We start from the raw sequence: 12,190 nt of genomic DNA, 5'->3' as shown, positions 1-12,190 counted from the left end.
CAGCCCCTGAAAGTTATTGATTCATCTCACATCCTCTGAAATCAAGCCAATGTTTGCTCTTCAGAATTTCCAAGTTGGGGGATGGAGCAGAGGAAGGGAGGGTTGCAGGAGGAGGTGCTTTGTCCTTTTGGGTGACTGGTTAGTAAGAATCAGTTCCAGTTCACTTGAACATTTGTGGATTTGTTGCTTACAAATTTAAAACCACTCCCCTAGTTCTAGCCAATGCAGTTTATGCATATTACACACTAGCAGAAAGGAAAGTAGACAGAGTTGACTGGGTTTAATTCAACACGTGCTTAAAGGCAGGTGGGAGGGAAATGTGTTTGTTGATGCTCCTCAGAACATGGTCAGAGACATGTAAAAATCCAAGGAATGCATTGGGTTTCTGACCTATGACCTCCAAGTTAACCTAAAGACGTAACTTCCTCAGTTCATTTCAGTCTCTCAGTCACGTCCAGCTCTTTGCCACCCCATAGACTGCAGCACTCCAGGCTTCCCTGTCCATCACCAACTCCCAGAGCTTACTCAAACTCATGTCCATCGAGTCAGTGATGCCATCCAACTATCTCATCCTCTGTTGTCCCCTTCACTTCCTGCCTTCAATCTTTTCCAGCATCAGGGTCTTTTCAAATGAGTCAGTTCTTTGCATCTGGTGGCCAAAATATTGGAGTTTCAGCTTCAGCATCAGTCCTTCCAATGAGTATTCAGGACTGATTTCCTTTAGAATTGACTGGTTGAATCTCCTTGCAGTCCAAGAGACTCTCAAGAGTCTTCTCCAACACCACAATTCAAAAGCATTAATTCTTTGGCACTCAACTTTATAGTCCAACTCACATCCATACCCTAACTTCCTGACTGCCAATAATAAGACTTACACACAAAAGCTTAAGCCCAAAGGAAGTCTTCTAGTGAATTTTATAAAAGGTTTAAATGAGCATCACTTCCAAAAGTGACATTCTTATATTCTGACTTGTAAGATTCAGGAACTGTTACTTAAAAATATTATATATTTAAGTTCCCTCTAGTTCATCTTAATATCAGAAAATTCAACTATTCAATTAGCAGACTCTGAAACATACCACCCTCTGTTTTCCATCCCTAATATCCGACCTACTGAAAATTCGCAGAGCAGCTTGGTTTTCACAAGTGCAGATAAAAATCATCAACCCCTTTGACATGTAAATACCATTTGGCCACGTATTAGAGAACAGGATTAAGGGTTAGACTACCCATGTCTTGGCCATCAGCATCTATCAATCAGTCCCTTGGGTGCTGATGTAAAGGAACTTTTGTTGTTTAAATATCAGCTTCTCCCTTCGCCTTTCCCTGTGCACTGAAATGGGGAGGAAGGCCATGTACAGGAGGGGATTCAGAGTCATAGCATTTCGGTAAATCATCTGCCTCGCCTAAATTGGTGCTGACTTGGAGAAAATGGCTATAAATGCACATCTGCAGCTGGACGTGTCAGCCCCTGGGAGAGCTTCTCCATCGTCGTGCAGAGCGTCAATGGGGCCCGGGCGTCTGGATCCTCGCCTCTCTTCCCCATGACCGTAATCATTGATCGCAAACCAAGTGGGATCTCGCTGAATGCTCCATTAAACCGCAATAATTAAACATGGCAGTCGTGGACTCTTCTAGGATCTGATTAAACACCTTGCAGAAAGTCATTACTGAACCCCATCTGGGCTGAGGGCTTGCCAAACAGCAGGCTAAAACCCACAATTCCCGTTGCCGTGAATAGAGAATTCTGAGACTGGGCTTTCTGTATCTCTGTAAATTAAGCACCTGAGAACTCAGCACTGTTCAGGGAAAAAAGGGACACTCTCTGACATCAGGGCGCAGGGGTCTGAGGGCTTAACTCCTCAACTCCTAGAATCTTTTTTATCACTACTCTTTAACTATTCAAAGACCACCATTCAGTCAACATCATCCTAAAACCATTTCATCTCTTGAGTTGCTGAGCTCTAAATAGAAGGAGGTATGGTGGTAACCTAGTTAAAGAGAACAGCATATGGGGGACATGCTGCTTATACTAACTTCATTGTGGAGATGAACTCTGAAATCCAGTGTTTCTTCCTAACTGAACAGGTTCTTGTTCTATTCTTTCAAGGCAGGAGCCTCTTAAGAGATTTGCCCTGAAATATAAAATTTAACTAAATTTGGCTACCCTAATGGTCTGATGTCTCATTGTCTGTATGAGGATTCTTCCTGTCAGTGACACTGATTTCCAAATGAGAAATTATATTGTTTAAATGTTCTCTAATAATGTAGCCATGTGCAGAAAGATGCCTAAAAAATCCCACCTTCACTCGTTCAAACAGCTTGGGTGAATGAGCTTAGTTCTACCATGTAAATACATTACATTAATGGATGCTAACATCTAACTTATAGATGCACATTGTATTTATAAAAACATTTGCCAATATATATGACCATTTTCAATACCTTGTTTGGAAATTTTGACACCGCCAGTCCTTCTGCGATAACCATTGCCTCTTACAGAAACCTGTTACCTTTATTCTTCTCTGAGATTTCATCATGCATGGCCTTGTCTCCTCTTGAGTTATACCTTGTGATGAATTGTATCATAAATGAAAAGGATAGGGCTGGGACAAGTGTTGGCAAGGATGTGGAGAACCTGGAACCCTGATGCATAGTTGATGGGAATGTGAAGTGGTGCAGCCACTATGGAAAACTGTATGAGGGGTCCTCAAAAAATTAAACAGAAATACCATGTGATCCAGCAATTTCATTCTGGTCATTCCTCCCCGAAAATTAAAAGCAGGAACTCAGATATTTACAGATTCATGTTCACAGTAGCCCAGATTCACCAGAACCAAAAGGAGGAGGCAATCCACGTGCCCATTGATGGGTGAATGGACAAACAATGCGGTTTATACCAACTAAGGGACTTTATTCAATCTAAAAAATGAATGACTTTCTGGCACAGGGTACAACATGGATGAACCTGAGGACATCACACTAAATGAAATAAGCCAGCAAAAAAGGACAACCTCCACTTACAGGAGGTACCCAGAGTAGTTAGATTCATAGACACAGAAAGTCGAATGATGGTTGCCAGAGGCTGGGGGAGGAGAATGAGGTGTTGTTCATGGACACGGACTTTTGGTTTGGGGAGATGTGGATAGCGGACAGTAGTGATTGCACAAAATATGAGTGCGCTCAATGCCAATGCACTCGGCACTTTATTTTTTTTAATATGAATCTTTATTTTAATTGGAGGTTAATTACTTTACAATATTGTATTGGTTTTGCCATACATCAACGTGAATCAGCCACAGGTATTCACATGTTCCCCATCCCGAACCCCCTCCCTCCTCCCTCCCCATACCATCCCTCTGGGTCGTCCCAGTGCACCAGCCCCAAGCACCCAGTATCATGCATCGAACTTGGACACTTTAAAATGGTGAAAATGGCCAAGTTGATGTGTAATTCATCACAATAAGAATAAATTGTTTATTTAAAAGTTGGGGGTGGGAACCTGAATGAGTTCGTTATCTTACCTCAAAGGCTTGTTGGAACAAATGCAGGAAAATATAACACCACCAATGTGCTCTCTGGATGTCAGAGAGCAGCCAGACTTTGATCGATGGCCATCTATTCAGACAGACGTCATTCCAAGAAGCTGAGTTCTGGAGGCCCGCAGGAGAAGCAATGGGGGAAGAAGCCCTCTCTCCAAAGAGTGATTAATTTGGTAATTAATGCAAAGCAGAGGAAGAACGATTCTGAAATGTTTGCTCCAGGCCCTAAATTTTCACAGTTAGCTCGGCAGTTGTAGCATCTGGTAGGACAAGGGAGATTGGATGAGCTAAAGGGTGAGATCAGACGCCAGGGCAGCAGGGAAAGGATTAAAGATGAATAGCTTCAGGGGTGCTTGAGGATTCTCAAGCCTGGAAACCATGCTTCAAAGGAAGGGAAAACAAAGGCCATTATGAGAAGGCCCTGGTACTGATTGGAAGGAAGAAGAGCCATAGAGCTCGAAGGGACCAACCCCTTCACTTTATATAAAAAAGGACTCTGTGCTGGATGGATGGACTGAGGGCTGGGAAGCCAGGCAAGGCCAGGTGTATTAACAGTCTGCGATAAGGTGATTCTTCAGTCACAGGGAAGGAAGTGCTGTGTTTGTGAATTTCAAATACTGTTTGCATTTTGGGTAAGGATACCTGTACCCAAGATTTTTGAAATATCATTTTCATTTATTTATTTGCGTGTGCTGGGTCTTAGCTGTAGCACAAGGCATCTTTGATCTTCACTCTGGCGTGTGGTTATCTTTTAGTTGCACCTCGAGAACTCTACATTGTGACACATGAGATCTAGTTCCCTGACCAGAGATGGAATCCAGGCCCTCTGCATTTGGGAGTGCAGAGTCTTAGCCACGGGACCACCGGGAAGTCCCTGTTCCCAAGATGTGATTAATGTCAGTCAAGTTAGAACAAGACAGAGAAGTAAAAATAAGGAAGCCTCACTGGATACCTTTGAGATGAGGAATCATTGTGGGAGCCCTAATATTTCAACACTGCCTGAAATCATAAACTCTACTGTACTGAACCTGCTGATAGCCTGGCTCCCACAGTAATTTCCGCCCTGACCATTGAATCCTTGAGCAAAATCAAGGCACAGATGCAGAGCAGGTCAGATTCAAGACTCCAAGGCCCCACATCACCACTGCAGAGGTGCTAGGAGGATTGACCAGTTTCTCGTTCCTCAAAAAGGAGAAATATCCAGCCTAGCCCTGCACCCGAGCCAACGGAGTCCATCCAGAAAGTCAGATGGATGGCAAATGTGCTCGTGGAGGACACAGGGTCAGGGCTCCCCACTTCCATTCAGAACCTCTGGGGCTTCCCATTGATCAGTCATGGCACCTTTACCTGGAGAGGTCATGGTTAGCCAGTGCCTTTGGCAGTTATCAAAGGGCTAATCAGGTCTTTGTTTTCACAGAACTTCTGTTGCCAGTTACAGGCCTTGGCTAGCTGTGAGGGAGCTGGGAAACAACCCTTGGTGCCCTTGAGTATTACGTAAGCAGAGGACAGAGTTTTAACATGCACGCCCCCAAATTCTGCTTCCTTTCCACTCGCCAGCCTTGGCAGGAAGAGAAAGAATGCTGAGTGTTCACATGGCCTTGGCTGACCCCTCTGCTTAGTGTGACTCAGTTCTGTAGTTAAGAGGTAAATTCTCTTAAACGGTTGCCTGGACCGGATATGTCACCCCACAGTGGTATACCCTGCTGTCCTTCACCAGGAACACCCCCACGCTGAGTTCTGGAGAAGGGGCAGAGCCTGCCTGAGAAGGCTGAAACTAACAGTGAGTTCTTGTTCAAGACGTTCTCTGCAGGGACTTCCCTGGTGATCCAGTGGTTAAGAATCCACCTGCCAATGCAGGGGACATGGGTTCAACCCCTGGTCCAGGAACTAAGATCCCATATGACGAGGAGCAACTAAGCCCATGCGCCATGCCTAGAATTTGAGCTCTAGAACCCTCGACCAGCAACTACTGAGCTCACATGCCACAACTACTGACACCTCGCATTCTAGAGCCTGTGCTTCACAACTATTGCAGTGAGAAGCCTGAGCACCGCAATGAGAAAAACACCATGTGCAGAAACGAAAAGCCCTTGTGCCACAATTAAGACTGAGTGCAGCCAAAATATTAATTAATTAGTTAAAAAAAAAAAAAAAAGAGATGCTCTCTGCCCATTTTCCACCTGCAGGAACCAGGTAGCCACAGTCTGTGTTTTTAAGAGTGATAGTTGGGGGCTTCCCTGGTGGCTCAGTGGTAAAGAATCTGCCTGCCAATGCAGAAGACCCAGGTTCAATCCCTGATCCAGGATGATCCCACATGTCGAGGAACTGCTAAGCTCATGTGCTTCAACTATTGAGCCAGCGCCCTGGAGCTGAGGAGCAACTACGGAGCCCACACGCCACAACTAGGGAAGCCCACATGCCCTAGAGCCTGTGCTCTGCGACAAGAGAAGCCACCACAATGAGAAGCCTGCACGCCTCTGATAGAGAGTAGCCGCTCACCACAACTAGAGAAAAGCCCATGCTGTAATGAAGACCGAGTGCAGTCAAAAATCAAAAAAATTTTTTTTTAAAAAGGGATCAGATCAGATCAGTCGCTCAGTCGTGTCCGACTCTTTGCGACCCCATGAATCCCAGCACACCAGGCCTCCCTGTCCATCACCAACTCCCGGAGTTCACCCAGACTCACATCCATCAAGGCAGTGATGCCATCCAGCCATCTCATCCTCTGTCGTCCCCTTCTCCTCCTGCCCCCAATCCCTCCCAGCATCAGTAGTTGAGCCAAATTTCTCAAATATCAGAAAACCCTGGAAGAACCATCTCATATCAGGACCTTTTTTTTCCTTAGCAGAATCTAAGATCTAGATAATTTATGGATAATATGTACAATGTTAGTACTTTGGGGAGTTTTGTCCTGTAAATGGATAATCAATGGATCATCTCCCACTGACACGTAACTCCTAACCACCCCCAATGACATGCTCTTTCTTTCCCCAGCCCCTTCCTCCCCTGACCCAGACTATTTGCACTATCTGCTGTGGGGCAGACACCAGGGTGGGCATTGAGCAGACAGCCTGAGTCTCCAAGGGAAAGAGGCTGTGGGAAAGATGACTTTATGACCAGATAACACAATTCGCTGTGGAGTCTGTAACAAGGACCAACCAAGCGATATGGGGTTGGGGGTGGGCGGGCAGGGGAAGGGCTGCTAGGAGGATGGTCCCAGGACCACCAGTAGGCTAGCCTTTGCCCCACAGTTCATCTGGTCTTCATTCCATCTCCCACTTGTTGCTGAGAGAAGCACAGTGATTGACTCTCTTCCCAGGCATGATAGGAAAACATCTTACACCCTGGGTACCAGAAATCAAACAAAATTTGCGGTTAACTTCACAAAGTCCTTTTTTCCCCATTTTGACAATTTCTTTGTCAAAGAGAATGATATTTAAAGTAACAGAATCAACCTCTTTTTGAGGTCCTCAAAGTTGAGAATTCTTGAAATGATCCTATGATATGACATAATTCCACTGTTTTAGATCATTTCTGTCCTCCACACCCATATGGTTGGCAATATATAGAAGAATGTACCAAAATATCATTGACAATCTTTAAGAAATAAATAAAAAAGCATGAGTGATACTTAAGATAAAAATCAATCTTGTAGCAATTATTTTTAGAAAAGAAAGAAAATGCACCTTATATACTGCTGCTGCTGCTGCTAAGTCGCTTCAGTCGTGTCCAACTCTGTGCGACCCCATGGACTGCAGCCCACCAGGCTCCCCCGTCCCTGGGATTCTCCAGGCAAGAACACTGATCTTATATACTAGTGCCGTCCAATAGGAATATATACATATATTTTTAATTTAAGTATAGTTGTTGTAAAGTCACTTTCTTTTCCTGCCAGTGTGCACCTCTATGATGGACTATTTTCTAAATTCTATATAGGTGATGGCTGCTTTCAAGTTGGGCAGTGCTGGTGGAAATCGCACGCTCAGGCAGACAGTGTAAATCAGCTCGTGTGTGTGTTCATGTGTGTGTGTGTGTTGTCTTCTGGGACTTGGGCATCAGTGGCAGAAACCCAATGGAACAACAGAAGGAGGCAGGACATACCATGGAGTTGGGAACCCCAAGGCAGCCCAGGTGCCCAGAGTGAGGGAGCCACATTAGTGCCCCTAGGCAGGTGAGACTCACCTGGGCCAGCCCAGATTATCAGCTCTAAGCAGCGGCAGCCCCTTCCTGGTCTGGGTCACTCAGGGACAGATTAGAAGAAGGAGGCTGAGCCTGGGAGGAGGCACGGGGAAGTCCCAGATGGCTGACTGGTCATCCCTCTCTGCATAGAAAACCCAGGACATGGGAGACCTAGCTTCTGGGTCTCAGCTCCAGGCACCCCTCGAATCTCACCAGGGCAGAGTGGGCTGGGGCACCCTGGGCTGTGAACGGAGCTACAAAGAGACCTAATAATGCATTTTCCCAGTGAGGCGCCAACTCATTTTAAGGGATGCCAGCCTGTCTCCCTTGCCAAAGTAAACTCCTGCAGTGAAAGCATTTCCCACCCTCCTCCCAAGTTTTACATTTTTAAACCTGGCAAAACAAAAGTGATCTGAGCTTGTGCCTGGCTCCAGCAGATGTCCAGAACTGGTTTCCTTGGGCGGGAGTCCCTGCAGGGGCCCAGGAACGACCGGCAGGCTGTTTCCTGTTTGTGCTGCTCCACAAGACTGCTGCCTGACCTCCACACTGCTGGGGATTGCGCCAATCAGGTCAGCCCCATGCCCCGAACTGCGGCTCAGCCAGCTCTTCTGCAGGGGAGGTTTCCAAGCTTCTTCCGTGGAATCGCATGAAAGATGGAGACGACATTGTCAGCACATGGTGAGTCCATGCCCGGGTGAGTGGCAGAGCGGGTATCTGGATGTTGGGAGGCACTGAGACGGACTTCCCTTCTTGAGTCTGGGATCCTGGTTTCCCCATTCCGGATGAGATCTAGCACGTCTGCTAAGCTGGGCACAAAGTACACTTGGCTTTAGGGTCAAAGCTCCAGATTTTGGAAGGGGATCTTCCCAACCCAGGGACAGGTTGGGAAGACACCAGGGAAGCCCACCCAGGTAGCACCAGTGGCAAAGAACCTGCCTGCCAATGCAGGAGATGTAAGAGATGTGGATTCCATCTCTGGGTCAGGAAGATCCCCTGGAGAAGAGCATGGCAACCCACTCCAGTATTCTTACCTGGAAAATCCCATGAACAAAGGAGCCTGGCTGGCTACCATCCATGGGGTCCCAAAGTGTCAATCATGACTAAAGTGATTTAGCACGTGTGCAGGAAGCAGGTAAGAGGTGAGATGGGGCAGGAGTGCATAGTCGGATGGGTGGATGGCATTTGTGCATGTGGGCCTTGGTTGGGGGCACACAGGATGGTCTTTGCTTCCTGTGGAGTTCATCTCTTCCCCACAGCAGTTACCCACTGCCAAGGCCACACCTGGATGTGCCTTCTTCTCCTTTGAAATTGTGAGTTCTGACACCCCGTTCTGGCCACACCCTGCAGGCTTTGCCTCCGTGTCTCTGCCATCCTGAGACTCCTTAACCTGCCCCCTTCCTGCCCATCTTCCTCCTTCTGCCATCTCGGAAGGCGAGCAGTCCCTCTACTCTTCCCAGGCTCTCCATCCCGGTCTCTTCCTCCTCTCTTATCTCAGTCTCTTCCTCCTCTCTTAAGGGCACTGTCCATCCCTCCTTATATTCCTCCTTATATTCCCACCCTCTTTTTCACTACAATCTCCTTCCATCAAGTTTGTAGATGTCACTTGCCTTCTCTTTTCTTGAAAAACCCCTTTGCTAACAGCTGCCTTTCTTCTCTCCTTGTCTGATCTGTGTTTGATGATGAGGTGTTCTCCCCAGTTGTCTGCAGGTTCACCCAAGATGCCCCGGAATCAATCTCCACTTCCACTGCTGTCCTCCATCCTGATGGCTCTCATGAGGGTCACCAGTGGTGGCCAAAACAAGTAGACATTTCATTTTCCAAGGAAAGTTACCTTTCTTTATAGATTTTCCACATGCCAGCCACTGCCACAGGGCGATTTAATAGCTTTTCAGGATTTCCAGACCTTTCTCAGGACACTGGCCATGGTGTTTCGCTAATCACTGCTCCCCCACTGCCTTCCCTTCAGGCTCCCCTGGCCAGTCCTCCAGGAGCTATCCCCGCTCCATCCTACTCCTGCAGGCCCTGATGGTTTCAAAGCCACTTCTATGAACCACCCTCTACTTGTGAGGGCTCACTGGCTCCACTCACCTGGAACAGAATCTTTGCTCATTGCACCTCCTTCTCTATGTCAATTCCCTCTCCAAGCTTGAGATTCCCCAACCAGGCATCTGCTCTTCTATGTCAATTAGGATGCTTTTAATTATAATTAACAGAAACCCAGTTCTAACAGACTTGAACCCTAAGGGAATTTTTGGCTCACAGAACAGGGAATCAAGGTCAAACAGGCTTCCGAAGGGCTTACATCTAGTGGCACAGCCATGCTCCCCAGGCCCTGGCTCCTGTACATGTCTCTGTTTAGCTCAGCAGGTCCACCTCCTTATAAAACTGACTCTTCTGCTGCGCCAGGGTGGCTACCCCAGCCTCCCAGGGTGACCTGTTTTTTTCCTTACTTGCAGAAAGAAAGAGAGAAGGAGAATCAGAGATAGAAAGAGAAAGAGAAGTTACATGTCAGCGCCAAGGATCCAGCAAGACTCAGAAGGTTCACTTCAGCTGGGCAACCTGGGGCTGCATCCTCATCTCAGAGCTCATCACAGCAGGCAGGGTGGAGTTAAGACTTTCAGAGCCCACTAGAACTGAAATAGAACCCAGCTAGCCAGAGCCAACTTCCAGCAAAGCACATGAAGCCTAGGGAAGGGGTGACTATCCAGGCTTGAGTCAGAGAACAGTCTTGCAGGGAGGGGAGAATCATCACTAGGTATCATCACTGACCCCCACCACCTTCCCAAACAGCTCCTGCCCTGCATCCCATCCCTATCTCAGTGGGCGATGGCATCCACCTGGTACCCAGGCCAGGAGTCTGGAAGTCAGCCTAGGTCACACTGCCTCTTCACTGGCTACATCTAATCCATCATCAAGATACACTTCAAAGGAGTTGCTGCTGATTTAAAGTCCCAACCCAGAAAATGTGTCCTCGAGGTTCCATACTCTATCCCAAGCAACACCGTTGCTACTGCCTACCTGGAATTGGGCACCTAACCCCTGAGTGGTCCCCTGGGCTCTCCCCACCCTGTCTCCACGTGACCCCAGTATCATGCTGCAGGAAGGAGGGTATTGTGAGACATCCTTCTTGCCTTGCCCAGCTCTTAGTGCTGTGCTTAGTCACTCAGTCATGTCTGACTCTTTGCGACCCTCATGAACTGTAGCCCATGGGGATTCTACAGGCAAGAATACTGGAATGGGTTGCCATCCCCTCCTCCTGGGAATCTTCCCAACCCAGGGGTCAAACCCAGGTCTCCCACATTGCAGGCAGATTCTTTACCTTCTTAGGCACCATGGAAGCCCAAGAATACTGGAGTGGGTAGCCTATTCCTTTCTTTGGGGGATCTTCCCACCCCAGGAATCACACTGGGGTCTCCTGCATTACAGTGGATTCTTTACCAGCTGAGCCACTTGGCAAGCCCCCAGCCCCTGGGCTTCAGCATGAAACCCAACCTCCCAGCCCTGACTTTTCTGGCCAGCGTCTCTGTGCCCACCTGCATCCTCACACACCCACTGGCTTCTTAAATCCACCACACCATCTGGCTTCTAGTTCATTTGTATGTCTCCTCCCGTCTTCCTCTGCCTAATGGTCTCATGCTCTTCCTTCAAAGCCACACCCAGGAACAATTTTGCTTGTGAGTTCCCCTGATGCGTTCCTCTCTAGACACCTCCAGTCACAAGCCCTTCTTCTTGATTTCACTGCCTTTGAGCCATCATATGGACCTTGATGATATCACTCACCTGGCTGACCTACCTAAAAAAGAGACATCAAATAAATTTACTCATGTTTTCAACTACTCTCTTAATCATCATTCACTCAACAGACACTTATTCAGTGCCTCTCATTCACTTGACAGCACTTTTTTTTAATCCCTTACATTGTTTGACCCAGAGTAGGTGCCTAGCTCACATTTGTTGCTCCAAAAACTGAGATTATAGGATGCCCATTCACATTAACACATGCTAAACTGTGTCCTGGATGTCCCTTTACTTTGCCACTGCTGCCAGGAGGACACTTGAATTCTAGAGAACTATATATGTTCTCCTCTGGGTTCCTTCAGCACAGGTCTCTTCTGAGGGGCCATACCACACGGCTTCTGGCACCAGACTGCGTGTGCTGTGTATGTGCGTCAGTTGCTTCAGTCGTGTCCAACTCTTTGCGACCCTGTAGACTGTAGCCGCTAGGTTTCTCTCACCATGGGAATTTCCAGGCAAGAATACTGGAGCAGGTTGCCATCTCCTTCTCCAAGGGATCTTTCTGACTCAGGGATCGAACCCACATCTCTTATGTTTCCTTCACTGGCAGGCGGGTTCTTTACTACTAGTACCACCTAGGAAGCCCATGGCACCATACTTCTTGGGTTCAAATCCAGGATACTGACACTTATGAGCTGTGTGACCTTGAACCAGCCACATGTCTTCATTTTGCC

The sequence above is a fragment of the Bos taurus genome, chromosome 28 (genome assembly GCF_002263795.3).
Source record: "Bos taurus isolate L1 Dominette 01449 registration number 42190680 breed Hereford chromosome 28, ARS-UCD2.0, whole genome shotgun sequence".
NCBI classification, from domain to species: Eukaryota; Metazoa; Chordata; class Mammalia; order Artiodactyla; family Bovidae; genus Bos; species Bos taurus.
This window is presented reverse-complemented; position numbering follows the sequence as displayed.